The following is a 16,708-nucleotide window of genomic DNA, read 5'->3' on the forward strand; positions in this document are numbered from 1 at the left end:
TCTTTTTCACTTGTCTGAACTATCCTGGAATTAGTTTAGCCTTATATCACAGGCATTCATTTTGCTTGGAGAGGAAAAGTCTAAGTTGATATAAAGTACATGTTCTTGGCAAGCACATATCTCTCATCAGCAGAGTTGTCATTTACACAACAGAAACTTGCAGGTACTGTAAAAAGAGCTACAGTAGTACCACAAGTTAATGGATGGAGGGGAGAATTGATCCCAATCACATCTGGACTCTCACATCTGGACTCTCCACTGAGCCCATTATTATACTTTTTAGCATTAGATCCCCTTCTATGGTAGAATAATGGCAGTTGCAGCCTTAGAGGGGTTTCCATCAAAGTAGAACTACCTGGGATGACAGGAGACATTGAAAAAGGCTATGGTCAAATCCATTGCTCAAGCTGATGATGTCTACATCTTTGTGGAGGAACAGAAGGAGGCAGAGCAAATTACAGATAAGATGGGAAAATATGACACAATTTCTGGAACAGAGAAAAGCAAACACTATAAATTTTGCCAAGGAACAGGTGACATAATTGTTACTACCTAGTAGGAAAAGGAGGAGGAAGTACAGAGAGAGTCAAAGAAGTAAAGATTTTGAGAATTTTACCCTGGACTGAGGAATGGAAGAATTTTGTGGGAATGGCAGAGAAAAGTGGGATAAAAGATTGCAAGATGGAAGTCGTGGAAGCTAAGCATATACAAAAAGGATTGTTTTTCCCCAAATGTATTGTATAATGGCAGTGGTGTTCTTATCCACAGTGTTCCCACCACCAATAACAATTGCTAATGAGTTAATACGTTGTTCAAATTCATATGGGGGATGGTTTTCTTTCCGTTATCATGAGCAGTGGCTTACAGAAGAATAATAGATGGTGAGCTGGTGTCCCAGCCCAGATTGCTAACCTGGTTTTTGAGTAACGATTTTTAAAGATGTGCAGAGATTGAGGGTGGGGGAGTTATTGACCACAATACTGATTTTGTTTGTTTGGCTTTTGCGGCCACATGGAGGAAAACCCACGTGGGGAAAGATTTGGTGGAAAGAAGGGTCAACAGAATACAGATTGACAGCAGCTATGAAATTACCATTGCTGGACTATTTAAGGGAGGTTGCAGTCTTACTCAGAGAGTGGAGAGGACTGAGAGCTGGAGTGGCATCTGATCAAGGATTTAAAGGCCCAGTTGTAAAGAGACATTATGAATAGACAACTTTTCAGGCCTCATCAGAAAAGAGTGAAAGAGAAGTTTGACCATCTGAACTACAGGGAAACCTCATTATACCAGGATTCATTCAATGAATCCTACAGGGAAATACATATACAATGAATTCTACAGGGAAACCTCGTTATCTGTTGATTCAAACAACACCTGACCTTGGAACACATTCACCTTGCATATTCACAGGTCAGAGGTGACTGGAAATGACTGCGGAGGTCATTTTCTGCTGCCATTTTGTTTCTTGGAGCCTCAAAATGGCTCCATTTTAAACAACAACAAAAAACACAGATAATTTTTGGCCAATTTGGGAGTATTCCAGGGTACAGACTGACTCATGGGGGAGCAGCAAAGCATGGTGAGGAGCTTCCCCCCATGTTTCCCGTCCAAATTTGGCCGATTTTCAGCAATTTTTTGTGATTTCCCCAACGACTGGGAACCTAACCCCTGTGATCCCATAGCCCCCAATGCCTCGATATTCAGTTTCCATATCCGCGGTTGCAGTTGGGAGCCAAACCCCCGTGAATATTTAGGTCCTCCTGTATTTGCAAGAAGTCAAATTTCCAGTTGAATTTTGTCAGGATAAAAGGATACCGTTTAGTCTGGAATTTGAGATGTAGCAGGGAAATGACTTGATTAGTGAGTCAGAGGTTGCCGGTTCGAATCCCCACTGGTAAATTTCCCAGACTATGGGAAACATGTATACCGGGCAGCAGCGATACAGGAAGATGCTGAAAAGCATCATCTCATACTGCATGGGAGATAGCAATGGTAAACACCTCCTGTATTCTACCAAAGACAACCACAGGGCTCTGTGGTAACCAGGAGTCGACACTGATTTGATGGCACATTTTACTTTACATACCATATGGTATGTAACATGGGGGCTGTTAATCCATGGAAGAAAGATGAAGATAAGGCATGTAAGAAACTGGGATGTGAGGGTAGAGAAAGAGGGATGGTGCTTAAACTGGAAACTCTGGAACACTTTATACGGGAATGTCACTCAGCAAACAAGTTATGGGAGGGCATGGCCCAGCTTTAAATTGACCATATTTGGAAAACCAAACATGGGAAGACATCTGCTCTGGGAAAGATCAGAGTGTAAATCTGAAAGGGCTGGAAAAGCTGGAAAGGGCTGGAGGATACTGGGAGGTATCCTCCTGTACAGTGCAATTGGTCAATCTTTTTGTTATTATGACTTTATTCAAAGGAGTAGAGAACTCCAAAAAGGGAAAGAAACAGATCTTGTTGGATGGGTTAACTTGGTGTATAAAAGAGTACAAGTTGCCAATTCAAAGGAGAGAGGATGCCTAAAACTAAATGGGATAAATGGTGGAAATGGTTAGAGGGAACAACCCTGACAATTACTATATGTATGAGAGAATATGAATCACAGACCCCACTCTAAATGATTCATCAAAATCAGCTGACTTGGCCAGCTGCCTCGACGAATCACCTTGATTTGACCTGAATCAATTTTGGTGAAGCAAGCACCATTTTGAAGCCCATTTTGCTGGGAGAATGGGCCTCAAAATGGCCGGGAGCTGGTCTACCAATAGGGATCAGTGGGTAGACCAAGGCAGGCTGACTCACCAAGTCTGGAGCAAAGGGTTGATCTTCCTGCCCATCCCAATTGATAGACCAGCTCTCCCTGCCATTTTGAGACCCATTTCCCCAGCAAAATGGGCCTCAAAATGGGGCCTGAATAGATTTGGGTTGAATTGGGGTGATTCCATTCTACCCCAAATTTGGCCCCTTTCTTTCAGTGTGGTTCGGTTTGGGGTAGAATCAAAGCACCTCCAATTCAATCTGAATCAATTCATGGTCAAAATCAATTTGCACATCCCTAATATATACATAAACCAACAAGAAAAGGCATAGATACATGCTTGTATATTCTGTATGCATTGTTTTGGAGTAACTGTATATAAGGTGACTTATTTGTGAATTTGCAGTGATTTGGTTGTACTGGTTGAATCAATGATGTGTAGTATGTTGATTTTTAATTTTAAAAATCCTTGTTCAAAAATCCTTGCCCCACACATGACCTTTCCTATTGCTTTGGGGATCTTGCCCTTCTCTCTCTAGAATATTGTAAAATACTGTACCCGTCTCTCTTTCCAAACACATCATGCCAAACTCCATTTTTTATAGCCATAATGTTACAAACCAGCAGGAAGAAAGTGTAATAGATATCCTGTCACGGCTATTAGACAGTGGCCAGAAGTTATTAAGGCATGCCGCATTATTTCCATTAATAATCTAGAGGCTGCAAGTGTTATTTAGCTCTTAACATGTCATGTTATCTAGCTATGATACTCCATAAAGGAGAAAATATTTCTTTTTCCTCTGTGGTGTTTAAACGTACAGCTCGATTGCCTGCCTCTAGACAGAAACATACATTGACAAAAACCATGCCTTACAGGCTAAATAGCATTGTGGGTTAGCGTATAAGCTTTTCATGATTAGAGACGTATAGCAAGATTTTATTTTATTTTTTTAAAGAGGGTAAAGGTGGCAACTTGTTTAAATATCTGTCAAAATGCCTACAAGCAGAAGGGTATGGTGACAGATTACTATAACACTTGCATCACATTTCAACTTATCTTTATGAAGCTTACATGGTAAGAGTCTTGTGGCATCTTGAAGACTAATAGATGTATTGCTGCCTAAGCTTATGTGGACTACAGCCTGCTTCATCAGCTGCATTATTTGAACATTTTATGCACTTCCTAACAGTGCATTTTCAAAAATGCTTAGTATTAAAGTTCAACCACAGCACACGGTAAGCGTATTTAAGTAAAGACATTGTTTTGATTATATTCTCACTCAAACACTGATGCAGCAGTAGGTGATATAATGGAGGTATAGCAAATTATAGCCTTTGTCTCAGAGCAAGCTCACATGAGGGAAATAAATGCTGACTCATCCCTGCAGAACTTTCTGGCAAAGGCTACTCCAAAAACTCCTCTTTATTTTTGGTAGGTTCAAAAATGGCTGCCACCAGCACCACCCTTTATCACAGAGCTTGGCCCTCTCTGGGCTTGGGGTAGAAATCCCTGGGGAAAACTCTCTTTCTTTTGCTATTTGAAAAGTACAACAACAAAAAACCCCACCTTCCACATGCAAGCCTACAAGTACAGAGAACACTAATAGCTGCTGAGCTCCTGAGGCATGTGTCGCACCAGATAAAAAGCCCCCATTCAGCCCCACCCCCTTTCTCCCGAGTTAAAAATCCACTTGGATGAGGCTTTTAAAGAAAAGAATAAAAAGGAAAACAAGTTTATTCAAATGCTACAGACTGCTTCCATCTGAGGTATTCTCAGCTTTTAGTCATAGGTAAAAATACTCAATGGTTACAAGAATGCTTCAAAAGGCACCACAGTTGCAAGGAACAGGGATGTGGGAAGATACAAAAACACCTTTAAAAAGCTTACAGTGTCTTTTATAATGTCCTGACTGGATGGGTAAAGGCTAGTGTTTCTTAGTTTAGTTACGCTACAGTAAACAATCCTAGAACAGTTCCAGGGATCTACAATGTGCACACAAAAGCAAACAGAAAGTCTAACATGAAATCTGACTAAACAAACTTTCCTTAGACTAAACTTCCAAAAGCCAAAGTCCTGGCTTGCTTTGTCTTGAACTCACCAAATCCTGAATGAGAATTCAAGTTTCCTTCCCTTCTGTTTATCAAGGAGCTGCAGAGGTCCTTCCATGAGAGAAATCTCCAGGCTAGCTTTTGACCAAGAGGGAGCAAAACTTTCCACTCGTGCTTCTCTCACCTACAGCCTGCGTCTTCAAACAAAGGAACCTTCTCTTCCTCCTCATGACTCTCTACGTCCCACCCACCTGGTGTGCTGATTGGCTGAGCTCTGGAGTTCACCAGCCTGTCAGTCAGTACAGGGTTTGCTTCTGGTTAACTCTTTAGGGGAGGGCTGGCTGGTCACTACAGGAGGAAGCATAGATATAGCCTATCCCCATTGTGAATTCCTTCATAGTGAAGTGTGAACCAAAGTTAGAATCTTCTTGTCAGTACCTACTGCTGCACAATTCACCATCTGAGATATTATACTTATAAAGGTGGGGAATCTGTGAGGGATGGGGCTGGGGAAAGGATGAGAGATACAAGGAGGAAAAATTCATGCCCTCTGTAGTGACATTGCATGACATTGCTTAACTCTGCTGAGGTTTGGGAGTAAGTGTGCAGGAGCTATCCCCAAACCTGAATGAACAGTTTGGGGGATGGAGTATTTTTCTTTTAACCTCTCCCAACCCCATCGTGTACAGGAGAGTTTGGAAAGAATTGGAGTCAGAAGATACATTCCTCATGGCATCCATCTCCAATCCTAATTGAACCTTCCTTCCATAATACTTTAAGCTGTTAGTTCTGCCTTGAGAACTGCAAGAGTCTTTTGGGGGCAGGGGATGAATCGGGATGTGTAGGATGTGAGTAAGCTTTTTTCCATTGTTCCTGGTTAATTCTCTCTGCCACCGCCCCCCCCCCCTTTAGGTTCAAAGTCTTCAAAGTGTTAAACCCCTAAAAAGCATTTAACACCCTGGACTGGGAGATTAGAGACAGGACATGCATGCCTAACAATGTGCATCCCCTGTCTTAATCCCCCACCATATTATGCACACTGGAAAGGAATCACTAGGACGTACACTGGTAGGGAATCAGGCCAATTTCCTTCTATTTTTTACTTTGTCTTTAACTTATACCTAAGTGCCCTCAGTACTTGTGGCCTCCTGGAGAGCAACGTATATTCAGTCCTCCTCAAGTTGTTTATGGGTTTTTTGGTTTTCCTTTTTTCAGTGTGCAAACCAATGCTTTCTTGCATATCTGGAGAGTCTCCAAGTAGCCAGAAACTATTACATTGAATGTGGTTGGCCCCATTTCTCTGGCCTGCTGTGGAACCACCAATCTTCTGTGCAACAGTACAAGATGACTGAGGTCCCGGGCTAGTGAAGCAGCTTCCTGTTCATCATGTCCTAAAAACTTTATCCACTTGCACCTATTGACTTTGATAATTCCTATTTTCTGTAATCTGTCCCTGGTAAATCACTGTTCCCATTTTGTCCCTGTTTTGCCTCTTGGGAGTGCCTTGTTCAGCGTTGCTAGATCTGGGATTCTTCAGGATTCAGCTCCCTCCCCACCCTCTAGAAATTAAATATCCAAATAGGAGGGTAGATACATCGGTCTCTAGTGCACCTGTATTAAAATAGATGCACAAGACTAAAGTATTATGAAGCACAAAGCGTATAGCAGGTGGAATCCAGTTTTACCATATAATAGTGTATATGGGGCGCAGTAGGGAAATGAAGCACTGCTCTAGACCACAGCATACCAGTTCAAGATCCTTCATCCATCTCCCCTTTGGACATTCAATGTTGCAATCCCTAGACCTTATAGATATACACTGAGCATGCCAAGAGCAGAAGAAAATACTATATGGTCTGTGCTGATCACTGCCTCTATAGGAAGGGTGGAGGTCAGGAAACTGAGCTGGGTGGGAGAAGACAGTAAGGATAACTTCTCACCCCTCCACTACTTGCTGCAATGGATGTGGGTGGCCCTTCCTGTCCAGCTGCTGCTGATAAATTGCAGGAGACACAAATAGCAGGGAGAAGGGGGTTCAGTGGCCCATTCTACTCAGCCTTCCCTGCTCCCCCTCACTCCCTCCACACCCTGCTGTCTGAAAACGGATAATTTTTCACATCAGTTTTGTATTAGAAAAGTGAAAAGGTAGCATTTAAAAACAAAGCTCTGAAATTCTGAAACACATTTTGCAAATCTTGATACAGTCTTTTATCTTTCTGCATAACATGAAGGGAAAATTAATGAGCACAATCCACCAGGCTCTTTCATAGTTCCTATTAATTTCAGTGGGTCTTGTGCTGCAGAGCTTCCTAGAAGAGCTGTTCTTTACTTGTTGCCTCTGTTTCTTCACACAAAAGTTAATGTTTCTTCCAGATTTGGTTTTTTTCCCTTTCATCGCACACTCTGTTGTTTTTATGTTAACGGCATCCTTCCTATGAATCAAAAAACTCTCCTAACCCCTAGTAAAATTACTTATCCCAGGATAACTTGTACAGTCCTTTGGCTCAGACAAAATATTAGGAAAACAAAGTGTAAATGTGTAGGCAATCAGTGACTTTTGAATTGGCAGCCTTTTTATAGGTTATGCAGAACATGTGTAGAGGGTGGGGCAATATTGTGCTACCTCACTCTCTTATCTGTTCATGTTCACATGTAGGAATAGCCCTATTGAACGTTACATTCAACACTCGTATGAGTGTACAATGCATACAGTTACAGATCTGCACACACTTATTCATATGTTATGTGGAACACAGGTACAGCAGTATACTTCCTATCTGCACCATGCATCTGAGGTGCCTGCACCTAGGTTCATTTTTAAATCGAACACAGGACCTGTCATCACAGGTACAGACCTGTGTCACAGGTACAGTCATGTACGAGTTGTAAAACGTAATATCTGAATAGGGCTAAAGAAGAGTCCTATTCTGTGCATGCTTGAGCAATTACCCACTGTGATGTGTTACCATGGCAGTATTTTACACTTTAAAATAGTCATTTTCTTTTTTTTCAGATCCTTCTTTCTTGTCAGTGTGATAAAGATTTGTCACCATTTTATTGGCAGAACAGAAGCTTATTTTTGTCACTTACGAATTAGTTAAGGTCATGAGTTCAGGAGCAAGCGGGAAACCTTTATTAACACTGAGACAAGATACAATGTTACTAAATATTGTAGGTATCTGCATATATGTATTCCCTTGTTTTGGCAACTATTGTGAGACAAAGAGGAGGATGGCAAATGTAATATATCTAAGCATTTTTCATGCAAGTATTGCCTGTGATACTTTTATCACAGGATTTATGACAATAAATAATGTTTCCAAGTGCCTATATTTGTCATCTCTTTGACAATTCTAAAATGGCACTAGCCCACATTTTTCAGTATTAGTAGGGCAGAGGAAGAGCTGCACCCTCATAGAGAGGCTGCTCCAAAGCTCAACCAAAGGTTTGCCTTGCAACTGAGTATGTGCGGAGAGGGAGGAGAGAGGATTTCCACTGATCTACCCTCCTTCCAAAAGTACTTTGGGGCTTTCAGAAATATGTCCTTGAGGGCTAAAGAGAATAGATCAAATTTTGTTCAGTCAACTTTATCACTAAGCACAGTATGCCCATGTTAACAACTTTAAATACTTAAATAAAACTGTCCTTTAACCTGTGGAAATTTAATGTATTATTCTCATCTTGGTAACATTATTATAAAGAAGGGTTGCCCAGGAATGCAATTTTTATTTGGGTAAGAGGTTTAAAATCACTAGGGTAAATCCACAAAATCATAGAGAAAAGGGGGGGGAGTATCCAGTTCAGTCTCTCCACAAATCAAGCTATACAGCCAAGACAATTATGCATATTGGAAGCACTTGAAATTTGGGCTGAATGTGTTTATTTTAGCATCGACTTCAGTGATTCAAAATACCTAGATTTTTTGGAAGGATACAAGAAGGGTCCTCACCTTCCTCTTCTTCCACTGCCACCCATGTCTTTGCTACAGAATAGCTTTAAAGGTATGCATAATACACAATACAGTATATCATAAAACATTTGTGATGTGCATGTGTTATACTGCCTGCCTGCCAGTGCAATAGGAGAGACACAAGTCTATAAACTGCCAGAAAATTAACAATGGTTAACTTGGGACAATTAATGCAACTCCAGCTATATATTTAATTCTCTAAGACAGGGGTCCCTAACCTGCGGCCCTCCAGATGTTGCCAAACTACAATTCCCATCAGCCCCAGCTACAACTTATTGTGGCTGGGGCTCTGATGGGAGTTGTAGTTCAGCAACATCTGGAGAACTGCAGGTTGGGGACCCCTGCTCTAAGGCATACCCGTGGCTAATCCCATGTGTGGCAGCTCTCGCGAGTTCAGAGAGCTGCCAGATAGCCACGGGACGGGTGGAAGGGAAGAACATGGTGGCTGCAGCAGCAGACTGTGAAGAAAACGGTGGCTGGCCAGAAAGCGGCGGGGGATGGGGGGGTGGAGGAAGAAGCCGGCCGAAAGTGGGGGGAAATAAAAAGCGGGCAGGGGGAGCAAAAGCAGACTAGCCAGCCGGAAAGATAAGGGGGGAGGTCAGCCAGGCGGGGGGAGAAGTGGGCTGGCTGGCCAGCCTGCCAACCAGAAAGCGTTGGGGGGCAGAGAAGCAGACAGGTGGGGGGGAGATGAAACCGGCCAGCCAGAAAGCAGCGGGGGTGGGGGAAGGCAACGGTGGGTGGGTGGGAAGGCGATGGATGGTAGGTGGGCCGGCCAGCCGGCCAGAGGCACAAATGCTCTGTGCCTGGCCCAGCTAGTTTATTTGATAGTCACTACTTTACCTTACTGATTCACACCAAATAAGAACAATTTCTTTGCTGCATTCATAAAACATGCAGTTTTGCAGATCATTGTTTAGTCTGAGACCTAGGGGAGATTGAAAATTAGTTTCATCAATCGGAATATCGTGTTGTGTCCAGAAAAGGAAATACCTTAACATACCTTATTGCATACAGCCTTGCATGTTCAGGAATTCTTTGTCTCTGCTGCTCATGAATAATGTGCAAATGTATTTATTTATTTAGGAATATTTATATACTACTTTTCAACCAAAAGAATTATCAGAACATAAATGTATGTTTTTATGCATTTATACCCTACCTTTAAAAATATAGTTTTCTCAAGGCAGTTTACAGAGAAATACGAATAAAATTATATAAATAATAACGGCAAAAGAATTATTAAAATAAAGGAGCTAAAAACAAATCCAGCCCCTTTACTGATGTAAGAGCCAGCCCAGCAATAATATCAATTAAGAATGCCTCTCCGCACAAATTAGCACTCAGTTCTAAACAATAGCCACTTAACATAGTCCCGTACCTCAAACCTTAAATTGAGACAGTGGGTGTTAGTAGTGGGAAGAAGTAGTGCTAATGTGAAACCTCAGTCTAAGCAAACAGAGGGATCCTAAGTAGCACGGAGAAGGATACTGGAGCAGAGGGGAAGAAAGAGAAACTTATTCAGTGCTGAGCGAAGCTACCCAATTACAGCCCGGGTAGAACAGCGAAGGTGAAGAACTTTTTCCTCCCCTACCCTCTTCCCCTCTCTTCTGCTTTTTCTCTTTCGATCCCTGCAGACTGCAGAAACAATGGACAATTAACGCAGAAAGAGATAAAGCATAAAAGAGGACGGGGCAGGGGAGGAAAAGGTTCTTGGCCGCCACTTTTACACACACACACTCACCCACCCGTTCTCTCTCTCTTACGCCCGCCCCCGTTTACTCTTCCTTGGCCAATTACAATGTGCTGCAGCGAGATATCAAGACGGTCTCAGTGATCTATTTGCAGTTTTAAACTTCGTTACCTGGAGTTCAACCGCGTTTTCTAATCTGGCAGGCTGGGTTGGGCAGCAGCTTCAACAAGGGAAGGGAGTCCGGCAGCAAGGGGAGAGCTCATTGGTGGTCAGAAGGGAAGGGGCGGTGCTAGGGGCCGCAAGAGGCTGGAAGGAAAAGCAGTTGCGACGCGGTTGCCAGGTAACTAGGAATGTGCACAGACCGGTTTGGAGGCCATTCTAAAGGCCTCCAGACCGGTCCGGTCACGGGGTGGTTTTGGTTCGGGTGGGGAGTTTGGGGGCTTCCATTAAGGGCGGGGGGGGGGCTTTACTTACCCCTCCCGCGCTTTCCACACACTGCCGCCGTAATTATTGAAAAAATTGCTCCTCCGATGGCTGTTCCGATTTTTAAAAATGGCTGCCCCCTTGAAGCCCTGGCCCCCTGCTGCTGCCTTGAAGCCCCCTCCCACCCCCTTAAATCTTGCCCCGGGCCCTTAAATCATGCCCGATAACATTAAGACGCGGGCGGGCGGGCGGGCGGCGGGGAAATGTCCTCCCGCCCCCTTCCCTGCTAGGCTGCAAAAGACTTTAGGAAGGCTTCTGCGCGTGCGCGCGCAGAAGCCTTCCTAAAGTCTTTAGCAGCCTAGCAGGGAAGGGGACGGGAGGACATCTCCCCGCCGCCCGTTTCCCTGCCGGTCTGCAAAAGTACTTTTACTTTTGCAAAGAACTTTGCAAAGAACTGTTTCTTCTTTGCAAAGTTCTTTGCAAAAGTAAAAGTACTTTTGCAGCCTAGCAGGGAAGGGAGCGGGAGGACATCTCCCTGCCGCCCGTTTCCCTGCCGGTCTGCAAAAGTACTTTTACTTTTGCAAAGAACTTTGCAAAGAAGAAACAGTTCTTTGCAAAGTTCTTTGCAAAAGTAAAAGTACTTTTGCAGACCGGCAGGGAAACGGGCGGCGGGGAGATGTCCTCCCGTCCCCTTCCCTGCTAGGCTGCTAAAGACTTTAGGAAGGCTTCTGCGCGCGCACGCGCAGAAGCCTTCCTAAAGTCTTTTGCAGCCTAGCAGGGAAGGGGGCGGGAGGACATCTCCCCGCCGCCCGCCCGCCCGCGTCTTAATGTTATCGGGCATGATTTAAGGGCCCGGGGCGAGATTTAAGGGGGTGGGAGGGGGCTTCAAGGCAGCAGCAGGGGGCCAGGGCTTCAAGGGGGCAGCCATTTTTAAAAATCGGAACAGCCATCGGAGGAGCAATTTTTTTCAATAATTACGGCGGCAGTGTGTGGAAAGCGTGGGAGGGGTAAGTAAAGCCCCCCCCCCGCCCTTAATGGAACCCCCCACCCCAGTGCCGGACCGCAGCTCCGCGGTTCCGTGCACACCCCTACAGGTAACTAGCTGGAGGGATTGTGAGTTCGCGCGCGCGCGCTCTGATCACAAGCCGGAGCTTAACGGCGCAGCGTGGCTTGTCAAGATCGGGCAGCCACCCGGTGACCGAGCACCATGCAAGAAGTTCTGAAGATGCAGAGGATTGGGGGCGGGTCAGGCTGTGGGCGGCTGTCCTCAGCCCAAGGAAGGACAGCGTGTCCCCGCCCCTCCTCTCCCATCCCTTATACCTACGTGATAATTCTGAAGTTTCTTAATATCTCTCTTTTGTAGTGATACTTGGGCTGGTACCTTTAATGCAGGAAAAAGCTCTGTACCTTTGAGTTTTTTTGCTGGGCGGAAACTCAGCCGGTGCAGTTTTTAAATCCTCCATGGTGTGAGTTCACCTGTTCAATTTCTGCCTGTCATGCAGCTCCTCAAGCCATAGAGACACCGTCAGAAAAAATATATAGCAATCCTGAATATTTCCAAAGGTAACAAACTCCATTGGTAAGATAAGCAAAAAGATGTGACTATTTTAAATAACGTAGCTGCTGCCATGCATTGAAGCCATAAAGCATAATTTAAAATGGCATGAAGATTCCTATATCACTAAGGTTTTCATAAGAGCTCACAGATTGCAGACAGTTTGAACTGGTTCCAGATCGGCAAAGGAGTAGGACAAGGCTGTATACTTTCTCCTTATTTATTCAATTTATATGCTGAATATATACTGAGAGGAGCTGGATTGGAAGAAGATGAGCATGGTTTTAAAGTTGGAGGAAGAATGTGGATGATCTACAAGCTCTAGTAATGAAATAATGGTTTTTCCTGTGACACTCTATGGATGTGAAAGCTGGACTTTGAAGAAGCAAGATAGAAAAAGCATTGACGCTTTTGAACTTTGGTGCTGCAGAAGACTTTTGAGGATACCATGGACAGCCAGGAAAATCAGCCAATGGATCATAGAATAAATCAATCCAAAATTTTCACTAGAGGCATAAATGACCAGGCTCAAACTGTTGGAAGTTAAAGGAATTTGCGCTGTCTCTTGTCTCAGACAGTGGAGGACAGACTAGTAAGTCAGAGGGCTAGAGGGTCAAGACATTGGTCACCCCTTCTCCACTGCTCTGACACTATCCCTTTGGATATGTAGATTGCTAACCTCAGGGATTAACTTCCTTACTCTCTCTCTTCCCTTTCTGCCCTTCTACCTTGCAACATGGCAAGCCTCTCTCCCTGCACCATGTGTGCAGAGAAGATGCAAAATCCATCCGCATCCAGCTAGATAGATAGATTAGAGATCCTAACTCCTCACTTTCCTATCTAGAATGGAGTTCCTTAATAAATGCCTTATATATTGATTTGAAACTATGAACTGGCTCCAAGTTACTTTACTCTCAGCACACACGCATGCCTAACTAAACTACCGCTGTGTTGTGCCTCTGTGCACTCTGCTATAATGAGAAAGGGATTCTCTCACCGCAGAAAATTTCCAACAGGTTATGGGAGCCCAGTATTTTGAGCTGCGTGTACTGCAACTAGAGAGTTAGGTTTGTTCCAGGAGATCCAGAGAGATCTAGCCTGGAAACTTTGAATTGCTAATCTACAGCAACTGACTTTTAGAGCCAGTGAGGATGGCTACTTACCTAGAGGGAAAACTCAGGCTGACTATCTTGAATGCAGACAATTATTTGGAATGGAAAACCAAATTGAGGCTTGCACTGAAAGCAGAAGGACTCCACAAAGTTACTGAGGAGGACCCCCCCGCAGATGGAACCACAGCTGCTGAGAAAAATGCGAAAGAAAATTGGCTGATCAAGGATGCTCAAGCTCAAGTCCTGATCGCAGCTTCTGTGAGTAAAAATTATCTTTATACGATATGTGATCTTGGAACCTCAAAGGAAATGCTAAGCGAGCTAGATTCCTTGCATATGAAGAAGGGGTGGGCATACACCTTTAACTTGAGAAAGAAAATGCTGGATCTCCAGTATAAAGATGGGAACTGTTTTGCTACATATATGGGATTTTTGGAAGATTTTTTTTTTCAATTTAAAGAGGCAGGGGAACAATTTACAGGGAGTCAGAAGCTGGAAGCTCTGTTCCTAAGCATCCCCCCCAGCTAATTGGAAACCCACACCACTCTAAGCTTTGAAGAAGCAGTACAAACATTATCTTCTGAAGCAAACAGAAGGAAAGTTTTGAATTCACGCTATGAAAGTGAATTGGCAAGTAACTTTGCTCTTAAAGCAACAATTGGCCATTCCAGAGGAAACCCAAGGTGGGGAGGGAATGCTGCAAGAGGAAACCGCATGGGGCCCCCACATTTACACACAAAGAGGTCTGGCTTCGTTGCCAAGGAAATTCAGTCCAGAGAGAGAGGTCACATGACCGCCAGCAGGGAGACTGCTCCTGAAATGAGGCCAACTGGGACTAATGCCTTTTAGATGTTTTCTGTGTAACCAATTTGGCCACAAGGTGGCGAACTGTCCCAAGAATCAGACAAAGGATTTTAAGTTTACAGAAAGGTATTCCAACAAAAGCTTTAATGTTTGCTTGATGCAAAGCAATGAAAAGTTCATTTTTGATTCTGGTTCTTCTGTTCATATACCAAATAATTTGGATTTCTATACTGAACTGTTTGATATTCCTGAAGAGACTGTTTATTTGGGCAATAATACTACAATTAAGGCCAAGAAGAAAGGCAAAGGAATTTTGTATTGTATGTTACTGGATGGATCTGTTAAACCATTTTTTCTTAAAGATGTTTTGTATATCCCTGACTTCTCAAGCTCCTTGATTTCAATATCCAAGCTAGAGAAACAAGGCTGTGAACTGTATATTAAAAATGGACAATGTGTTGTTACCCAGAATGGAGAAGTTTGCCTTGTAGGCTCTAAATCCAGAGGTCTTTACGGTGTGAAGGAGCAATCTACAGACAGAGAAAGACCAACCCAGTCCAAACCTGAGACATACCAGCCCAATGAAGTGAACCTTGCTAAGTCATGCCTTCATGAAAACTGCTTGCAACTGTGCCATAGACGCCTAGGACACAGGAGCTATGAGTCAATCCAGAACATGAAGGAAAAGGGATTAGCTAATGGCATTGATTTTGTACCAAGTGACATTGTAACTAACTGTGTTTGTTGTCTTGAGTCAAAGCAGTTAACAAGCCATTTCCTAAGCAGAGTGAAAGGAAGACCGGAAGACCCGTAGAGCTGATCCACAGCGATATATCTGGACCACTACCAGCAACCATAGGTAATCAAAAATATTTTCTAACAATAACAGATGATTTCTCACGATACACGTGTGTATTTCTACTAAAGGAGAAATCACAGATGCTGGAGAAACTCCAGGAATATGTAGCCATGGCAAGCAACAAATCTGGCTGGAAGCCAAAGATCCTGCGCATGGACAATGGAGGAGAATATATGTCCAGCGCCACACAGCAGTTCCTGAGAGAACACGGAATTGTGCATCAAACCACAGTAGCTTACTGCCCATCCCAAAATGGAATCTCAGAAAGAAAGAACAGAAGTCTACTGGACATGATAAGATGCATGCTTGCTGACGCACACCTCCCACAGAAATTCTGGGGAGAAGGCATCATGACTGCTGCATACATACAAAACAGAATGCACACAAAGCCTATAGGAACAACACCATATGAACTTTGGCATGGTCATAAGCCGTCCATGACACATCTGCGTGTCTTTGAAAGCACGGCTTACTCATACATCCCAAAGGAAAAAAGGACTAAGTTAGGGGCTAGGGCCACAAAAGGGATTTTTGTAGGCTACTCAGCACAATCCAAATGCTACAGAATTCTGGATCCTGACACCAACAAGATAACCATAAGCAGAGCGGTGTATTTTGATGAGAATGAAAGACCTACACCTTCAGAGGGGGCCTACGCCAAAGCAAGCAACCAGACCAAACACCCTGATGACTGGATTATGCTTCCAGATCTCAGAGGAATTGAGGAGGAGGAGACAGCAGATCCAGATCCAACCACACTCGACACAGAGACCCCCAGCGATCCACCAGATGCACCTGAGGTAATGGGAGAGACCACAGAGGGTGAGGTGAGGCAATCAACGCGCTCAGAGGTGTTCCAGCTCCGAGACTTCCTACCTCGCAAGAATGGCAGAACAACCAGAACCTTCATCATGGGAGGAAATATCCCAGCTACCACAACCAGAAGCCCAGAAGTGGAAACAAGCTGCAATTGAAGAGCTTGAGGCTCTACAGAAAAACAAAAACTGGACTCTTACTAAGTTACCTCAAGGAAAGAAAGTTATAGGCTGCAAATGGGTTTTCAAACTCAAACATGATGCTGATGGTGAGATTCAGCGCTACAAAGCCAGATTAGTAGCAAAAGGATATTCACAGAAATATGGAGAAAATTATGATGAAACCTTTGCACCAGTGGTTAAACATACCACAGTAAGGACTCTGTTAAGTATTGCTGCTAGCAAAGAAATGCATGTTGAACACCTAGACGTGAAAACTGCATTCTTGCATGGCGAACTAGAAGAGGACATTTACATGCAACAACCACCAGGTTTCTTAGGGAAAGGCAAAGAGGACTATGTATGCAAACTGCAAAAGGTTTAAAAGAGGTTGCCAGAGCATGGAACATAAAACTAAATGATATGCTGCTTCAAGCAAACTTCAAAAGAAACAACGTGGATCCCTGCCTATACATGAGGTGCATCGATGGTAAGTGGA

At 43.7% G+C, this 16,708-nt stretch overlaps 1 protein-coding gene across 7 annotated transcripts in view; it reads right to left on the reverse strand.

The window, feature by feature from the left end:
- CCDC178 (coiled-coil domain containing 178) overlaps window positions 1-11,059 on the reverse strand; it is a 281,148-nt gene extending 270,089 nt beyond the window's left edge. For 3 of the 7 annotated variants that reach the window (XM_053249040.1, XM_053249042.1, XM_053249041.1), the window contains exon 1: window positions 10,654-10,804. The gene's annotated coding sequence lies outside the window, so the exon portion shown is untranslated. The other 4 variants (XM_053249035.1, XM_053249036.1, XM_053249034.1 and 1 more) reach the window with 4 other exon arrangements.
- Window positions 11,060-16,708: the final 5,649 nt, after the last annotated feature.

Source organism: Hemicordylus capensis, chromosome 4 (genome assembly GCF_027244095.1).
Source record: "Hemicordylus capensis ecotype Gifberg chromosome 4, rHemCap1.1.pri, whole genome shotgun sequence".
Classification (NCBI taxonomy): Eukaryota; Metazoa; Chordata; class Lepidosauria; order Squamata; family Cordylidae; genus Hemicordylus; species Hemicordylus capensis.